The sequence below is a fragment of the Sus scrofa genome, chromosome 8, assembly GCF_000003025.6.
Source record: "Sus scrofa isolate TJ Tabasco breed Duroc chromosome 8, Sscrofa11.1, whole genome shotgun sequence".
NCBI classification, from domain to species: domain Eukaryota; kingdom Metazoa; phylum Chordata; class Mammalia; order Artiodactyla; family Suidae; genus Sus; species Sus scrofa.
Window position 1 is genome coordinate 27,046,708 of NC_010450.4, and position 19,812 is coordinate 27,066,519.

Below are 19,812 nucleotides of genomic sequence, written 5' to 3' on the forward strand. Positions count from 1 at the left end.
TTGAAAATAAATCTATTTCTAACCTATTTCTGAATTAATTTAAATAGATTTTGTTCTGAGGAAATAATTCTACACTGAAATGAGGTGCATTGAATGACAGCACTGTATACAGATGCCCTCTCTAATTGTTAGTATTTTTCTCCAGAAACTTAGTCCAACAAGATCTCCGATTTGGTTGAAAGCAATTGCCCAAGTAACATTTGTAATTTTTTTTCTTATTTTATGTGGTGTTAAAGAGCAAGTTTCTTTGGTCTTTCCAGTCACTGTTTGGAGCTAATTATTTAAAAAATCCATGTCCAAATGTTTATTTTTGTCCTGGTAAAATGAAACTTAAGTATTTATTTTGAACATCTGAACATCTAGAACAACTGGACACCAGAAGAAATTTATCAGCATTTCTTCTGGTTCTAGTTCTTATATCAGGTGAGAAAAATATAAATAAGATTTGATTTCCCTTGAAGTAACCTAAAATGCTTATCTGGTTAGATACTGTGTGGAGTCAGAAAATAATTTATAAACATAGTTCCTGCCCTATGACTCTAGTGATGCTATCAGTCTAGTGGATTATACCTTTTAAAAAATATTTTGTAAAAAGAATTAAGTACAAATGTTTTATTCTCTACCTAGAAAAAGGGTTCAAAACTTTGTCTGCCAATTGAAATGATTAATAGAAACATCTGAAATTAGAGATGGTATTTTAAAACCAACTTATCAGTTACTTAGCAAAAATAAATTATAAATTATTTGTTTCTTCATCTTTACTATACTATGATTAGATATTGGGTTTGTTTCTAAAGAAAGGCAAAAGATAAGAAAGTATAAAAATGAAAAGAATTTGGTGATCTTGGGTCAAATGACTTGTGTGATTTATCTGAAATGTACAAATTCCTTTGGAGTCAGAAAAAAATTGCAGTTTGCATATTTAAATTAAAAATATTCAGATCCTTTTATAGTAATGCTGAGACGAAAATTAATCCTCACATGTATGTGGAAGGTAAGCAAATGTGCATATAGTATATATCTAATTGCTAAATGAAATGGTTAATTTCTATATTATGCACACACATAGGGCTATATATATTATTTCTTTCCTTTTTTATGGTGGCATCTGTGGCATATGGAAGTTCCCAGGCAGGCAGTCAAATCAGAGCTGCAGCTGAGGTCTATGCCATAGCCTCAGCAACATTGCATCTGAGCCGTACCTGCGACCTATTCTACAGCTTGTATTAACCAGATCCTTAACCCGCTGAGTAAGGCCAGAGATCAAACCCACATCCTCATGGAGACTACATAGTACATACGGTCCTTAACCCTCTGAGCCACAAATGGGAACTCCTATATATGTATATTTGTAGATAGGTAGATAGATAGATAGATAGATAGATAGATAGATAGATAGGTAGATAAAGTAGCTAGTTATCTTCATATCATTTTGACAAATGATTATCTCCAAAAGAAGAAAGAGATAATAATATTTTTGTAGCATAGTAATTTTGAGGGGTGCTGTGAATAAAGGCGATAGATGTTCAAAGTCCTGAAGAACAAGCTGGCAAGATACGTGATGAGGTTGACATTTAGAATGAATGTACAGAGTGAGGTATAGCTTCAGCATGAAATGTTTTTTTTGTTTTGTTTTGTTTTGTTTGTTTTGTCTTTTTGCCATTTCTAAGGCCACTTCCCATGGCATATGGAAGTTCCCAGGCTAGGCGTCGAATCGGAGCCATAGCCGCCGGCCTATGCCAAAGCCACAGCAACTCAGGATCCGAACCGCATCTGCAACCTACACGGCAACGCCAGATCCCTAACCCACTGAGAAAGGCCAGGGATTGAACCTGCAACCTCATGGTTCCTAGTTGGATTCGTTAACCACTGAGCCACGATGGGAACTCCAGCAGCATGAAATGTTTTAGTTATCAAGCTTTCATTTCCTTGCCTGTAGTGTATAAATAATAAACTAAATCATTTTATAGGCACTTTGCTAATGACTACAATATAATAAGCATTCACTGAGTAGAATTTCTATTATAATTCTTGCTATCATTATTAATATTGATATTCTAGGTTTACATCATAATCATCATAGCTATATAAAATTGGAGGTCCTGGAGTTCCTTCGCACTGTGGCGCAGGGGGCTAAGGATCCCCTGTTGTCCCTGCAGTGGCTCAGGTTGCTGCTGAGGCATGAGTTTGATCCCTGGCCCAGAATAGTGGGGTAAGGATCCGGCATTGATACAGCTGTGGCATAGGTCACAAATGTGGCTTGGATTCGACTCCTGGACGAGGAACTTCCATATGCTTCAGGTGAAACCAAAAAAGAAGAGAAAGAAAAAGAAAAAAGTGGAGGTCCTGCCCTTTTCCTTTATAAGATTTGAGAAAATTTACATTTTTAATTGGTTTTGGGTTTTGGTCAGGGTAAAGCTGAATTTAAACAGACAATTTTACTTGATAGTATATGTGAGGCACAGTGAAGTGACAATGTGAATGAAAGGAGGCATTAAACAACATAAAAGGTAAAACAGATTTACAAAAATGAGCTTTCCTGTTTTAGATATTACTTAGGATAAAATGATACATCTATACAACATAAGTCGGCATAAAACATTTTCTAATGGCATGTTGAGAAGTCTAGAGTTGATATCATAGTATCAGCAGTGATTCTTAAGCTGGTGGGAATATGATAAATATGTCAGTATAACAAGAACAATCTGGTGCAAAAGTAGTAAAAAAAATTCTTTTGGCTTATAAAGCAATTTGACATCTTCTGTCAAAATTTTGGTATTTAGTTCCCTTTTTTTCTCAACAGTTTCACTCCAAAGAGCTATTAAACTATTAGGTATAGTCAAAGCATTGCTTATATTGCTGAATTGTTTAAATCACCTGGTAATGAGAGTTATTAAATGTCTTATAGTAAGTCCATTAGGTAAACTGATTTATGGTCATTAAAAAAATATGAGGAAGGGTGCTCATAAAAAAAAAAAAAAGAATGAATGTAAGGAAGAATTACAAAGTAGTAGCTCCAGGGCTTCTATAATTTCTATGAAAAATGGCATGAATATTCATAGAAGAAACTGTGGAGATACAAAATACACATGTAAGAAATTTATCTGTGTTTTCTAGATTTCCTGGTTTAAATAGTCTTTGTATAATAATCATATATACATACATATTTATCTATACATACGACTGAATCACTTTGCTGTATGCCTGAAACCAACATGATATTGTAAATCAACTATGTACTTCAATTAAAAAAAAATGAACAATCAAAAAAAAAGTCATTTTAAAAGGAAATATCAGGCAGCATATGCAAGGTAGAATCTAATAAGGCAAAAATTGAACCCAGTGCTGAAACAAGCTGAAGAGGAGTTTGACAAGAACGTGGCTCTGATAGGGTTCTTAATTCTCGTGATATATTAGTAAGTTGCTAATTTGAGATGTACAATGCTGCAGAAATTCAGGAATTAGTTTCATTGCATTTTTTAATTATTATTGGTGGTGGTGTTTTTGTCAAAGATTCTTTATGTAAACAGTTTAAATATGAAATGACAGATAAATGTTAATTAAACCCTGTGTGAGAGCAAAACATTTTCTTATCTATATAAATTAATGCATATTTACATCTTAGGTTTTGAAAAGGGGCAGTTTATTTATTTGTATGTATTCTTGGTACAGAAAGATGTATGAATGAATATATAGACACATAGGATATAATATAACTTTAGTTGAAATAACAAAGTAATAGCAAGGTAGGGCCATATCATGTCACTAGCAGTGAGGATATTACAATACAGTACAAACCTATATACATGAGATAGTTAAGACCCAGATTTTTCAAATGATTTTTATTTTTTCCATCATAGCTGGTTTACAGTGTTCTATCAATTTTCTACTCTACAGCAAAGTAACCCAGTCACACATACATATATACATTCTTTTTCTTACATTTCCCTCCATCATGCTCCATCATAAGTGACTAGGTATCGTTCCCAGTGCTATACAGCAGGATCTCCTTGCTTATCCATTCCAAAGGCAATAGTTTGCATCTATTAACCCCAAATTCCCAGTCCATCCCACTCCCTCCCCCTCCCCCATGGCAACCACAGGTCTGTTCGCCAAGTCCATCCATTTCTTTTCTGTGGAAAGGTTCATTTGTGCCCAGTATTAGATTCCAGATATGTGATATCATATGGTATTTGTCTTTCTATTTCTGACTTATTTTACTTAGTATGAGAGTCTCTAGTTCCATCCATGTTGCTGCAAATGGCATTATTTTGTTCTTTTTATGGCTGAGTAGTATTCCATTATGTATATAGCATATCTTCTTAATCCATTAATTGTCGATGGACATTTAGGTTGTTTCCGTGTCTTGGCTATTGTGAATGGTATCGCAATGAATATACGGGTGCGTGTGTCTTTTTCAAGGAAAGTTTTGTCCGGACATATGCCCAAGAGTGGGATTGCTGGGTCATATTGTAGTTCTATATTTAGTTTTCTAAGGTACCTCCATATTGTTTTCCATAGTGGTTGTACCAATTTATGTTCCCATGAATGATGTAGGAGGGTTCCCTTTTCTCCACACCCTCTCCAGCATTTGTTATTTGTGGACTTATTAATGATGGCTGTTCTGACTGGTGTCGGGTGGTATCTCATAGTAGTTTTGATTTGCATTTGTCTAATAATCAATGATGTTGAGCATTTTTTCATGCTTGTTGGCCATCTGTATATCATTGTTGGTGAAATGTCTATTCAGTTTTCTTTCTTTTCTTTTTCTTTTTTTTTTCTTTTTTTTTTACTATTTCATGAATCCCATTAGTGAAATGAATTCTTCAGGTTAATGGCAAAATATCTGCCTACAATATCAAAAGGCCAGTTATTTTAGAGTCTTAATATTAGAATTTTTACCTATGAGAGATCATAAAGATCAAATTGTGTAGTATAGTTAGCATCATCTCAACAATATTTCTTACAGTGCACTAAAGAAGAATTTTGTAGGGATGCTTTCTGTAGCACTTTACACAAGGGACATACTCCCATGCCAGTGTGCAAGTCAGTAACATCTGTTCATTATGTATGTGTTGAGGGGTTTGTGGTGACAGCAAAACTAGAATATTAAAAGGTATACATTTACATTCACTGCTTATATGGATTTCAATGTTAATTTTGGAGATTTGAATGGCAGAGGCTTTCTCTCATATATTGTTTCTTAAATTATACTTTTGAAAGTGGGTTGTTTTAAGTGTTCTACCCAGATGGAAATTGTTATTCATTGCTCATTAAATATGGAACCAAACACCTTAGCAGTGCTGAATAAAACATAAAAATTTGACATACTGTGAAAAGCAGAGTGAAAAAATCTATTAGAAAATAACCAATGTATTACTTACCTTGCCTTATTACTTGGTAACTAGTCCATTTCAGTCCCTGGTATTATAACTATTATCAGTCATTATTGCATTAGATATTTCATATGCAGGTGATTAAAATGTAATGTGAAAGGAATAATTATTTAAATATTTGCAGAGTGATAACAAAATAGATCCATATTAGGGATGGTAAAAAAGAAACTATAAATGCAAGAGTTTTAATTATAACTATAATCTTTAGGAATCCAGTAAGACCCCTTCCTATATTTTAATTTTCATAAACATATGCATTTATATATTTAAATATGTATGTTTTATTTATCTTAAGCCACTGCTCTGAAACAATTAAAAGGATAGAGTGTGCTAAGAAAAATAAAGAATAAAAAAATAACTGTCTTTAGAAAGGTAACAGAAACCTACTATATTAACCAGGTGTTAAGCTACAGGTGTACTGAATTCTTCATACAGAACAGGCAGGAAAAGCTGTAAACTATTATTCTGAGGGGAAATTTTGATTAATAATGCTCAATTAGATTGTAGTATTAATTTATTTCACCAGGAGTAAATGAATCTTTCTCTTTCTGTCATTATTTTGACTGCATTTCTTAATATTTCTCTGTTGTTGTTGTTGCTATAAGCACACCTAGACAGAATTTATGTGAACCAAGGAACTGGATCTCATCAAATTGAGTGCAGCAGTAGCCATGAGAGACAGCATCCTGCCATGGGCTTGACATCATGCCCCTGTCATTCTCCTTCTCTAGAAGTTGGATAGACCTAACTTATAGATTTTCCTAGAAACCCCAACTCTATCACCTATCCCAGGGCTGGTTCCTGAGCTTTCTTTGATTTTTCTAACCCCCTTTTTATATCTTTAATTCCCATGCTCTTCCAAAATTGTATAAAAAGGAATTTGTTATTTCATTATACCCATAGTGTTCATACTTTGCTAATGTTCAGTGTTCATGACACAAGTAAACATCCTATTCAAAGCTTTGTCAGGTACACCTTCTTATTCTGTCATAACTACCTTTTTCAAAACTTTCTGTTGTTTTGAGTATCACTATGAAAATTATTTTCTTTCTAATTAGCTAAACCTAATTTTGAAAAAATACCATTAAGCATATCTCTGCTTTCCAAATCAAGTTATTTATCTAAATCACTCAGACGGCTTTCATGAACCATGTTTTATTTGGGGGAAAGCAAAGAAACTGAACAAAATAAAAAACAAGGTAATACATAGAAAGTGATTATTGATAAAAAGAAATACAAAGCACAATGGTCTAGAAGGAATATCAACTTCTCTGAGGACAGAGTCAGATGTTAAGAATAAAGTGGCCACACGTACAATATAGACAGTGGGACCATGAATGTTGTAATAGGCAACTATGATAGCATCTATACAGGAGAGTTCGTATTACCACTTTATCCCACCACGATACCTAAATTTTTTGCTGTAGATTATAAATGTAGGCATTTGCCAGCATTAAAGTGGGATTCTAAAGAGGCATTGCTAAAATAATTATATTTTAATACTCTGTAATATCTAACTGATCATTTTCTAAAAAGGAAGAAGGTACAAACAGCAAAACAAAGAGCAGGAAGCAATGATAAAATTTGGTGCCTGTTTCTGATGAAAAATACTTATCAAATTAGGAATAGAAAGGAATTTGCCATATGTAATAAAAAAAACAGCATATTTAAAGGTGATGTGCTAGACTTGAAGACTGATAGATAACAGTGCTTGTTTATCAATACTTCTCTTCAACAGTTTACTGGAAGTTCTAGCCTCAGGTAAAGGAAAAAGAAGATATAAGAAATAGAAAAAATAAAACTATATTCTCAAAAGGCATGATTATGAAGGTAGAAAATCTAAAAAAGAAATCTGTAAAACTACTGGAACAAATAAGTTTGTGAATTTATGAGAATGGCTGGATATAAGGTCAATATACAAAAAGTTGCATTTTATGCATGCTAAATAATTAGAAAATAAGAAGAGGAAATAAAACCAATTAATAATGCTATATGGAATACTGGAAATTTGCTAAGAGGATAAATTTCAGGTACAAAAAATGGTATTTATGGGAGGAGATGGATATGTTGATGAGCTTAAGTTGGTAGTAATCATATCACTGTATATGTGTGTATATATATATTTATTTATAAAATCCCATTGTAGACCCTAAATATATATAATTTTTATTTATAAATTTTAGTTAAAAAGGGAAAAAAAGAAATACACCCTGGAAGACAGATGTTTAATGAATAAAAATCACTTTGCATTTCATGATTTATTTTGAATGCCTAACATACGACACTTATTACTAACCCATATCATTTAATGGCCCCATACTTTTTATTCCTATAAACATGCATAATCTTAAAAAAACAGAAACAAAACAAGAGGAACCCTAAATGAAATGAGAATACGGGAATCATACAGATTCAACCTATAATACTTGAGAAGCGTGGTATCTCGTTATCTAGCAAGTTGTAATGTCCATTGCTTTCTTTTTTTTTGCTTCATCCATGGCATGTGGAAGTACCTGGGCCAGGGATTGAATCCAAGCCCAGCTAGGGCCTACTTGCATCGCAGCTGCAGCAATGCCAGATTGTTAACCCACTATGCCACAAGGGAAATTCAGCCCATTGCTTTTAGTTTACTTTTTTTTCATACTAGTATTAATTTTGCTGACTTCAGTAAATAGTAGAAATGTACATGACATAGACAATGGAAAATATTAATTCCTTATGGCCTATATTTTAAAAGAATACATAATGATGAAATAATGGTAGAAAGTGATTTGCGAATTCCCATTGTGGCATAGTGGAAACAAATCCAACTAGGAACCATGAGGTTTCGGGTTCAATCCCTGGCCTCGCTCAGCAGGTTAAGGATCTGCCCATCACTGTGAACTGTGGTGTAGGTCGCAGACAGCTCAGATCTGGTGTTGCTGTGGATGTGGTGTAGGCCTGCAGCTGTAGCTCTGATTAGACCCCTAGCCTGGGAACCTCCATATGCCAAGGGTGAGGGCCTAAAAAAAGGACAAAAGATAAAAAACATATGGTATTTGTCTTTGTCTTTCTGGCTCATTTTCTAATATCCAGCACAAATGAACATCTCCTCAGAAAAGAAAATCATGGACTTGGAGAAGAGACTTGTGGCTGCCTGATGGGAGGGGGAGGGAGTGGGAGGGTTCGGGAGCTTGGGCTTATCAGACACAACTTAGAATAGATTTACAAGGAGATCCTGCTGAATAGCATTGAGAACTATGTCTAGATACTCATGTTGCAACAGAAGAAAGGGTGGGGGAAAAAATGTAATTGTAATGTATACATGTAAGGATAACCTGACCCCCTTGCTGTACAGTGGGAAAAAAAAAAAATTAAAAAAAAAAGGTAAAAAAACAAAAACAAAAGAAAGTGATTTGGAATATTTTCCTAATTTATGTTAATAATTCTATCTATGTCCTCTCCTAGAGGAAAATGGAAAATTAATTAAGTGTTCTTCCACAAAGAACAGTAACCGTTTTATTCATTAGTCTCCATTTTAACAAGATCTATGACTTTCTAATCAATTTATGAACCAAGAACTTCCTGAGTGATTCTGTAAAGTTGTTGGCAGGTCATGAGAAAGAAGAAAGAGGGATTATTGTTTATTAAGGTTGAATTGTTTTTTGCAAAGTCCTGCATCTTTATCTTAGTTACTAACCCATTTTTCTTGCAAGATAAATTTATCATTCCCACTTTATGAATAGACAAGCCGTATTACCTGCCTGAGTTTAAACTGAAAATGTGTAGCACAGCCTGCAGTTGAACCCAAGCTTACATAATTCCGTATCAGAAGCCCCTTCTGCTCTGCCACACAGTCAGTTAAATAATATGTAGAAATCAATGGTGTCAAGTGTAGGAGAAATGGAGCAGGAGGAACTTGCCTATAATACAATGTCTTGTGAAGTAATGGGATGGCCTTGAAGGAAAGGACAATTCAAACTTGATTTGGAAGAAAATGATTATTGAAAGTAGAACATTAAAATATTCTCCAGGGCACTCATCCTTCTAGATTATATAATATAATTTTTATAGCATAATCTATAGGTATTTTCAAGGTAAGGAAAGGTACACTTACAAAAAAAGGAAGTGATTGTGCTTAATTGGTCTTTAGGAAATTCAAGTTTGTTTTGAAGATTTTTTTTAAGTGGAACAACATAAGTGTTTTAAAGGCAAATGTAAAGAAAGAGAAAGCAGCTATAACCGCATCAATTTGTATTTAAACAGCAGCGTTCCTTGTTAGACCTCAGATGATTATGTCCCTTATGTTATAGATGCAGAGATGCATCTTTTCTCTCAAGTAAAGTATATAGGTTAATATAATTCAATGATTAAAATTTTAAATGTTGTTAAACTAAATAAAATCTGAAACTAGTAAACAAAGTCTTTTAAAAAGGACTGTTGCAATAAGGGGAAAGGGACTATTACAATAGGGAGATTGACAAGAATCTCAAAGGGCAGGCAGAAAAAGACTTCTGTTGTAGGGAAGGACTAATAACCTTAGAAAGAATGGGTCTCGGGTGTTGCTGGCTAGAGATGGTTCATCACAGACTGTTTAGCCTTGTGTTCAGCAGGTTCTCAGGAGAAGCCGTTAAGGAGGGTGGGTCAAAAATCCAGTCTTGGAGAAAGGAAGAAAAGCTTAACTAATGCAGTCAAATTAGTTAACAAGCACTTTTTTTTTTTTTTTTTTTTTTTTTAAACACTGTTGATCAGTGGGACCAGAAATTCAGCTAATCTTTTTCTGAGACAGAGAGTGAGTATTTGGAGAGTCTGTGTCCGATTTTGTTACATGTAAACAAGGGGGATATTCATGAGTCCTATGGAGAGTCATGGAGAAAGAGTGGTTCCTTTTGCAGTAAGCTATTTCCTGAATTCAAAAAAGGAGGGAATTTCTTAACCTCTGCTGATCCCAGAGACATAGAACTCAGGCTAACAGTTCTATGTTGTTAATGTCGGTTATTTTTCCCTTGTGGTATTTCTCTCAAAACAAAGTCAAAACCTCTAGCCAACTTATACTTGCAAACAATTAAGATGTGAAAATACTGTAAGTTCTGTTAAATCAGTTAAACAAGGATGCCATTAGACTCTAATGTAGCTCTAATGCCCTGGCAGCCTATGTAAGCAAACCAAAATTTAAGCCAGTCTTGAGGTTATGAACTTGAAATCAGAACTACCAAACACAAACCACCAACTAGGCCTTAAACTACAACTAGTTATTAATTTCCTTCCATTTCTTCCACCTTTTCTCTTTTATAGTCTTTTTCTTACCTCCCATGGCTGGAGTGCTCCTACCACTTAACTGTTTGGCACTGCCCAATTCAAACTGATTTTTGCTTGAATAAACTTAAAATGTTTGATATATCTCAGTTTACCTTTTTTTTTCCCCCAGCTGCACTCATGACATACAGAAGTTCCTGGGCCAGGTTTCAAACCTGCACCACAGCAACAACCCAAGCCACTGCAGTGACAATTCAGGATCCTTACCCCACTGTGCCAAAAGGGAACTCCTCAGTTGGTGTTTTAATAGCTCAAATTTTGAGCATCTTTTTAAGTCCAGCATACTTACTCTTCCAACTGTATGGAGAAGTCTGAGACTCAGACTGTTGTTGCCAGCTTGATGTGCTGAGGACAAATCATTCAGTATCCTTCAGGCCATATTTTTGTGCCATGCTGTCCAAAGACTTGCTTTCTGAGAGTCAAAATGAGTGCTTTTGGCCAAATATTTTAGGTACTTGAACAAATGGCAGTGTAATTAGTTTTAGAAATGTTTGTAAATCTTGCTTGCCTACTAATTTGAGACAAGCTTTTACCTCAATTAGTTTGAATTGCACCTAGTTTACCAGACTATAAAGATGTCTGTATCACAGGAATTTCTGAGAACAATGAATAAGGTAAATAAAATAGATTTTGTAAAAAGTTTGTGGACTTTATTTTTAACTTATTTTATAAACCAGTCTGCATTCCCAAGTTACAGAAATATTTGATAGCATGTGCATTCTGAATTTTTCTAGAGCCAAAAGGGAAATTTAGAGACAAGTTAAAAGAATTAAAAAGAGGATTAGAAATAAAAGAGGGGAAAGCAGAACACTTCCTTCCGTACTCAGAAATACTAATAACAACAGCGAATGCTAGTTATCAGCTCTGGTGTGCTTTGTCTCTGCCTGGTCCTTTCCCCATGTTAAGTAAGAACTTTATGTGTTTATCACTTAACTATCCAAATTATCTTTGTTTTTCTGGTCTATGTTATAGGACACTGGGCTACAGGTAGTTCTCAAGCATTTTCTCTTTCAGTCCAGGAACCCAAAAAAAGCCTCTCATTTCCAGATTCAAAAGTATGAGGGAACTAGACATTAACTTGACTTTATATGTCCTCTAATAAACAAGCCAACCAGTAATTGGGATTTAGGGTAATACTGCAAAGGTGATTTGCACCTGCAAATCTGATGCACATTCCTAAATTAGCCTACTCTTAAAGAGTTGCTTTTTTACATAGCTGCTTCAGTTATCTTCAATAGTAAAATAATAATAATAAAAATAAAAGCCATTTCCATTTCCATTCCAGTGGCGTATGTGGGATGGGGAGTAAGAAAGAATGAGAGCAAGAGAGAGAAGGAACAAAAAGGTAGTAAATGCACATGCAATGTGTAACTCTCATTCTATTAAGATTATACTTTCCACAGCACTCATTGTTTGCAGTGCAATACATTAAAACATTACAGGTTTGTCCTGGATAGTTTATCTCTTCGCCTTTTTGTTTCATTACAAATTGATAAATGGATCAGATAGGTATAAAATTTAAGACTGATACTGCTTATCAATTCCACAGAAGAAGTGATACTCATTATTGAAGCTCTTAAGATGTTTAAATATGCAATTTTAACTGGTTTACCACATGTAAGTTCATTCTCCAAAGAAGCCAATTGTATCCTTGACCACAGAAAATTATTATGGCAGAATTAACTCCTCTGAATCATTTTGGAAATTTTATTCTGAATAGAACTTTTCTTTCTCTTTTTTTAAAGTCTTCACGATTTATCTATGAATTTCACACTCCAAATTTGATATAAAAAATATCTAATGAGCATCTGAAATAATGTCTTTGCCATTCAAAACTCTAAAGCAAATTGTTATTTGAATATCATGCCATTTCATGATTCTAAGATTGTGGAAAGTGAACAATTTAAGACAACTTTTAAAAGACAACTTTAGGTAACAGAGTTTATCATTTACTTCAAAAAAAGAAACTCATGTCTTGATATTTTAAAATTTTTTGTGGTTCTACCATTTTTCTACAGCCTTAGTTTTTTTTCTGATTTTTTTCCCTATAGCGTTGCCAACACACATTATACTCTTTGTGACGAATCAGACTCTAAAACAACTTCTGATATAAAGCATTTGCTAAAGTTCAGTGAGTGATAATTACCAAATCATGACATAGCATTTCTCAGAATTAGAGTATTATTGTTTATTTATCTTCAAAACAGAAATAACTAACCTCTGAAAATTGTCTAGAGAAATAAAGAAAATAAAGAACCAAGGAAGAAAAATGAAAATATACAAATGGGAATTATGCTGTGCCATTCTTTTTTTTTTTTTTTTTTTAGGGGCACACCTGCAGTATATGGAAGTTCCCAGTCTAGGGGTCCAGTCAGAGCTATAGCTTCCAGCGTAAGCCACAGCCACAGCAGCATCAGATCTGATCTGAGCCACATCTGTAACCTACACCACAACTCATGGCAACACCAGATCCTTAACCCACTGATCGAGGACAGGGTTCAAAGCCACAACCTCATGGTCCATAGTCAGATTCGTTTCCACTGTGCCATGATGGGAACTCCCTATGCCATTCTTTATCTTGCATCTGGATATTAGATTTAGGTCCAAATATTAGGTATAAAAAATAAATGTTAGAATTTCTATGGGAAAATAAAAAGCAAATAACCTTGGAGATTTGATTGTTACAATAGTGGAGAATCTAAAATAACAAATAAATTCCTGAAAAATGTACCAAACATAAAGTACCTTAACATCTTTAAAATCAGCCTGATTTTTCAAATTCTTATTTCAGATTGAAAGATTGGTCAAATGATAAGGTACCTTTTTTTTCCCCTCCAGAAGCAAATGATAGGTATGGGGGAGAAGATTTGGGGTACAATGGCCGAGGAAAAATGTAGATGCTTTATGAGGAAAATGAAAAACCATCCTCCATAATTTGTAAGATTAAGAACAGATCAGCTTGAGTGAGGAGACTGTGCTGATTCTTTCTCTAAATATTTCTCACCTTCTATTTTTGACTTTCTGTAAATCTCTTAATAAACCCCTCTCCTCAGTATTACAACTATATTTGCTAAAAGTTAATTCATAATTTTTATCTTTAATCCACATTCACACTGAGCAAAGACTCTGTTTGGATCATACGGTTCATAAGTATATCATATAACCTTACTGTGTATATTGGCTTTTTATTTGCTAATGTAATGGGGTAAACACTCAAGACCATTATATTAATTAGCTATAAGACTGAAATCTAAAATGTGGAAAAATTATCTGAAGAGTATTTATTTGAGTATTTATTTGAGTATTCAGTTTGTCATTTACAAATCTTTTTTTAAAATTTAAACCATCTGTATTTTACAGTAATAAGTTAGTATCTCACACAAGGTTTTTAAAATGGCTGGTAAAATGAATAATAATTATATTTTTACCTATTTCAGAGGCAATTTACATTAGTTATCTCCTTTAAATTTTACCATAATTTTACTTAGCAAATAAATGGAATTTCAGGAAGGTCATGTAGCCAATCAAAGTAATATAGAAAAAAGTAAACTCAGAATTTAAATCCAGGATGGTCTGACCATAAAAGTTTAGGCTTTTATTTTTTAAAACTTGGATTCTGTGTTCATCATCACTAATTTTCCACTATCCCCAGAGATCAACAGTAAAAGATTATGGAGAACAAAATTCTATCAAAGCAGTTTTAATTTATCCTTATAACCGCCAAAGTATTATCTTCCCACAGTATAGGTAATTAAAAAAAAAAGATTAAATATGCATAAGTACTTACTCAACTTTACAGCTTATAAAACAGTAAATAACTGACTCTAGACCGCAACTTAGTCCTCTGTTATCTAATTTAGTGTTATTACCATAAGATTAATTTTAAATTGGACTTGCCTTTGGCATGGCTTGTCTGAATTTTTTTTCAAGATTATTTTTCAAAATATTGTTTTTTCTGTGCCTTGTTTTGTACCTCTTTAGAAAACATTCTGTAGGTAGGAACATTGTCCTTGATTCATTCATTTAATAGATAATAATCAATTACTTATTATGTTCAAGGTACTCCATGTAACTTTTACCATGTGATCATAACTAATAAACCCATGAAGCAGGTAATATTTTATCCAGCCATGTTGCTGAGATCACTGAGGTTCAGAAATATTGTGTAAAATATCCATTGCTCATAGTAATGGAGAAAAGTTAGAAGTTATTGGGTAGATATTTTAACTATTTCCCTTGAGTGTTAAAACAGAAAGACTTACATGAGACTGTTCCAAAGAGATTGCAGGTAGACTAACCAGGAGATTCATGTGACAGGAGATGATACTTCATCATAAGTAATGAAAAAAACTAAATACTGTTTAGGACATAAAAGCACAAAGATTTGCAAAACATATGTGTGGATTTAGAAACAAACAACAAAAGGATTTGCTAAATGTGAAACTGGATGATAATGCTGACAGTATATAGAGGATCAAACACTTCAAGGGAAATTTTTGATTTTCACAGTTTAAGTTTGGGATTCCTGAGTGAGGGAAATATTTCCGTAATCATGAAGGTGATCTAGGAGGAAGCTATAATTTGAAAATTATTAGCACATAATTAATTAGATTATGGCATGGACTTAGTTGAGATCATCTAGGCAGATGGTAGAATGAAAAATCATTTGACTTTGGATAGCATTCTATAAAAGAAAAATATAAAATGACAGTATGTTACAAGCAAAGGAAGTAGACGGTTTCAAAAAGAATGAGTAAAGGTGTCAAATGAAGCAGAAAATTAAACCAAAAAATATCCTTAGTATGTAACATTCACTTCTTTGGTAAATATTCATTGAAGATCTGCTATGTGCTGTATACTACCAAGACAGAGGTGAACAAGCAGACATGCTCTTTCTCATCATGGAGATTACAGTCTATTGGGGAAGAAAATTATAAAAGAAAAATTGTCACCCTAAATCATGATGAGTGTTTATTAGAAAAAGAAGAGTGGGAACAAAGAAGAAGAGGAGCTCCCAATTTATATTTGAAAGTTAAGGCAAGCTTCTCTGAGCAACTGACCTTTAAATTGAAAGCTGAAATGCAACAGTTTAAAAGTGATCATCAAAAGGAACCCTAGTACACTGTTGGTGGGATTGTAAATTGGTGAAACCACTGTGGAAAGCAGTATGGAGATTCCTCAGAAAACTAAACATAGAACTACCATTTGACCCAGCAATCCCACTCCTGGGCATCTATCCAGAGAAAACCACGATTCTCAAAGACACATGTACTCCAATGTTCACTGCAGCACTATTTACAATAGCCAAAACATGGAAACAACAACAACAACAACAACAACCTAAATGTCGGCCATTAAAAAGAACGAAATACCAGCATTTTTAGCAACATGGATGGACCTAGAAACTATCATGCTAAATGAAGTCAGCCGTACAATGAGACACCAACATCAAATGCTTTCACTGACATGTGGAATCTGAAAAAAAAGGACATACAGAACTTCCTTGCAGAACAGATGCTGACTCACAGACATTGAAAAACTTATGGTCTCCGAAGGAGACAGTTTGGGGGGTGGGGGGATGTGCTTGGGCTGTGGGATGGAAATCCTGTGAAATCAGATTGTTATGATCATTATACAACTACAGATGTGATAAATTCATTTGAGTAATAAAAAAAATGAAAAAAAAAAGTGATCATCCTAGGGATTATATTTTCAAGGAAACTTTAGGATAAAATTCAGATTTCATTAGGTTGAAAAATTAAAGTTACAAGACAGATTCAATTCGTTCAATTCAAAGAACAGTAAAAATAGAAGGAAAGTAAAATTTGATAAAGGTGATCTGGACTCTTAAGGATACTTGAAGAAAGAATCTTCTAGAAAAAAGGACTATTTTCAGCTAGAGCTCGCAATTAAAGCATCTGCTGGAAAAGCATCATAAAGGTGAATGCAGCTAGAGTACATGTAGTAAAGAAGGGAGGTAGTGAAAGATAAGGTCAATGAGCCAGAGATTCAAGGAGGGGTGGAAAATAAGGCAGGGCTTTATAAACCATTGTCAGGACCTTGGATTTTACTCTGAGGAAATAAAAGTCTTTGCAGACCTTGGGCAAAGTAGCATAGTCTGATTTAGGTTTAGAAACTATCCTGGCTGTTATTTTGGGGATAGGCTGTAGAGGCCAAAGGTAAAAGAGAAACAACTTTTTAGGAAGCTAGGCTAAAGACAGTTAATAACTAGAACTAGATCAATAGCAGGGGAGACAGTGAGAAGTGGTCATATTCTTCTTATATTTTTAAGACAGATTCAACAAAATTTTCTGAGGTAGAGGATTTGAGAAAGAGAAGAATTAAAAATAATTTCCAGATTTTAGCCCCGAGCAGTTAGAAGAATGTAGTTTCCATTAAATGAAACATGGATTGAATTATTAGAATTTACATGTTAGGTTTAACATATCTATTAAATGAGACTTTGTTTTTGTCTTTTTGTCTTTTCTAGATCCTCACCTGTGGCATGTGGAGGTTCCCAGGCTAGGGGTCTAATCAGAGCTGTAGCCGCTGGCCTACGCCAGAGCTATAGGAACATGGGATCCGAGCCGCATTTGCAACCTACAACACAGCTTACGGCAACGCCAGATCCTTAACCCACTGAGCAAGGCCAGGGATCAAACCCGCAACCTCATGGTTCCTAGTCAAATTCGTTAACCACTGAGCCATGACAGGAACTCCAAATGAGACTTTTTATATGGGAGACTTGAGCTTGAGAAAGATTTAGTCTAGAAAGTTAAATTTGGGTGTGGTTAACAAAGAGATATCACCTAAGTGGATGAAACAGAATGAGATTGTCTAGGGTGAATGCTTGGCTAGAAAAGAGATGGAAACTTAGAGTGAAACCTGGGGTATTTCCAAAAACCAAGAGACTATTCAGAGTGGACTGAGCACAAGCAGCTATTTAGGTGAGGGAAAAATCACAATAACAGTGAAAAGCCAAAAGAAAGTGTATGTAGGAAGAGAAGATACCACTTTGTCAAATGCTGCTTGCAACTCGAGGAAGATGAGGATGCAAAACTAAGCTTTAGATTCTGCCACACCTAAGTCACTGATGATCTTAATGGAAGACGTTTCAATGAGGTGATGGGGGCATAATCTTTCCTGCAGTGGATTTAAGAGAGGATAGTAACAAAAGGTATTGGAGATAGCAAATTTAGAAAAATGTCTCAGGACACTCAGCATAATAGGACAATAATCATCAGTGGAAGTGGAGTCAATATTTATGTGTTTTTAAAGATGAGATAATTTTGTCTCCTGATATCAGTGATCTAAGAGGAGTAACAATAATAATTAAAAAAATGGCTGTGTGACAGAGAATTAATGGATGAATGTCTTCGAGAAAGTCAGAGGAGGGAATCTAGTGATCAAGTAGAGGTACTAGTTTTAAAAGGACCATGTATACTTTATTTGGTTTACATAGTGGACATAGTTTAAACGGTGTGAAAGTGGAGTAAAGTATGAAGAATTAAATGGCAATAGATTAAAGTGAATTCAGTGAGTATAAAGACCAGGGCTTGTCAAACTACAGCCTGTGTGTCAAACCAGCCCACCACCTGGTTCTGTGAATAAAATATAATTGAACAAAGCCAAGTTTGTTTATTTACATATTGTCTATTGCTCTTTTCACATAATAACAAAAGACTTGAGTAGTTGCAGAAAAGACTGTATAGATGCCAACGCCTAAATACTTACTATCTGGCTTGTTACTAGGAAAGAGTGCTGATCTCTGGTATAGACTATTCCTTCCAGAAGATATACTTTGCTGTGGGAAAAATAAATTTAATACTAAGTAGGGGTGATGCAAGGTTCAGGGATTTTTTTTCTTTTGTTCGTTTATACAGGACGTGGTTTCAGGTTTATGGGTTGAAAAAGGAAGAAGTGAGAGGCAAAAACTTGAAATGATATAGAAAGTACTAATTGATCAAAATAGAAAAACATAACTCTAGAGGAGTCTAAGAAACTAGATTGTTAAAGGAGAGACATCAGCAGCAGATAGACTTTATTTTAACAAGAAAGGGGAGGAAACCCATGTATGCCTTAGTGAGGGTATAGATTTTCCCTCATGTCTTATAAGGTCATTTTCATTATAAATAACCAGCAGATTTTTACCATTGATTTATTTATTGTTTTAAAATTTAATATTTATTAGTGTGGTTTATTAGGGTATAATTATTTAGTCTATATGTGACCATTTTTAAAATGACCCTCATTTTCCACCCTCATTTTTTTTTTTTGAGGAAACTAGTTAAATACATAGTGTCTGCTTTTGTTTTTTTATAAATCAGCTTTAAATGACTTCTTTATTGGTTCAAAATGGAATTGATTAGAAATCTGAATAGGAAAATTGCTTATTTGCTAAAAGAAAGTGTCCTGAGAACAGAAAAAAAAAAATGAACAAATTCCCCCAAAGCATATTTATTTCCAAATAGAAAAACATAGAGTTTCTTTGACCCAGCTAAAAATGCATGACACCGCTTCCCTCCTGAGAAGCAGTACCCGTCTTTTCATCTCCAGTGGATACCTATGACACTGGATTTCCCCTCTTGGCCCTCTGTCAATCTGCTGATAGATTTTTGACCCTTGGGCCACTCTAAACATTTTCAACTCTCATGTTCATTGAGAACAGATATCTGGCTCCCCATCATCATTGTGGACTCTCACTGACCTGCTTTCTGTGTAGTGTCATTGCTCTGACATTACTCATCATGCTGTAGAGTATGTTGCTTCCTTTATCCTAGACTCTGACTGGCATGACCTTTGTACATATACTGGCAGATCACAAAGGTCAGAGCGTATCATCTATCAACTCAGAACATCTGATTTTAAAATAACTATTAATATTTTTGCAGTAATTTAAGCAGAGTGGAAAAAATATTGAACTGAGGGTGTGATACTGTTTCAGTAAGAAGAGTTCGGAGTATTTAATAATATGAGAATAACAAGTAATGAAGGAGAAAAAAACCAAAAACACAGTGATTTGTGCAAATAGGAGAAACTGTAAAATGTCAGTGTTTTTTCCTTCCTGCCAATTATTTTCCTGTTAGGCTCTATATTCCTAGTATATCTCCTTTATGTGCCA